General features: G+C 34.5%; 1 protein-coding gene across 1 annotated transcript in view; it reads right to left on the reverse strand.

Annotated features, from left to right (window-relative positions):
- LOC119589222 (transmembrane emp24 domain-containing protein 7-like) overlaps positions 1-284 on the reverse strand; it is a 9685-nt gene that overhangs the window by 8865 nt on the left and 536 nt on the right. The gene's annotated exons all lie outside the window — the stretch shown is intronic.

Raw genomic sequence — 284 nt, forward strand, 5'->3', positions numbered from 1 at the left:
TCAAACTATTACACGTTACACAAAATCCTTACTCTTAGACCACCAATGAAGGAAAAAAAAAAAAATTCCGACATATGAATGACACAGAACATGAAATAAATATTTTTCCCACTAAAATGACTAAACCTTTATAACCTTTTCCACTTCCTCTTCCAATTGTCAAAAGTGCAGACCACCACCGAGGGAAAAACTATATACATATCTACGACCTACGAATGACATGAAATATAAATAAACAATTCCCCAAGGAACCCAACCTGGGACCCTTAAGCCTAATGTAAATA

Source organism: Penaeus monodon, chromosome 25 (assembly GCF_015228065.2).
Source record: "Penaeus monodon isolate SGIC_2016 chromosome 25, NSTDA_Pmon_1, whole genome shotgun sequence".
Taxonomy (NCBI): Eukaryota; Metazoa; Arthropoda; class Malacostraca; order Decapoda; family Penaeidae; genus Penaeus; species Penaeus monodon.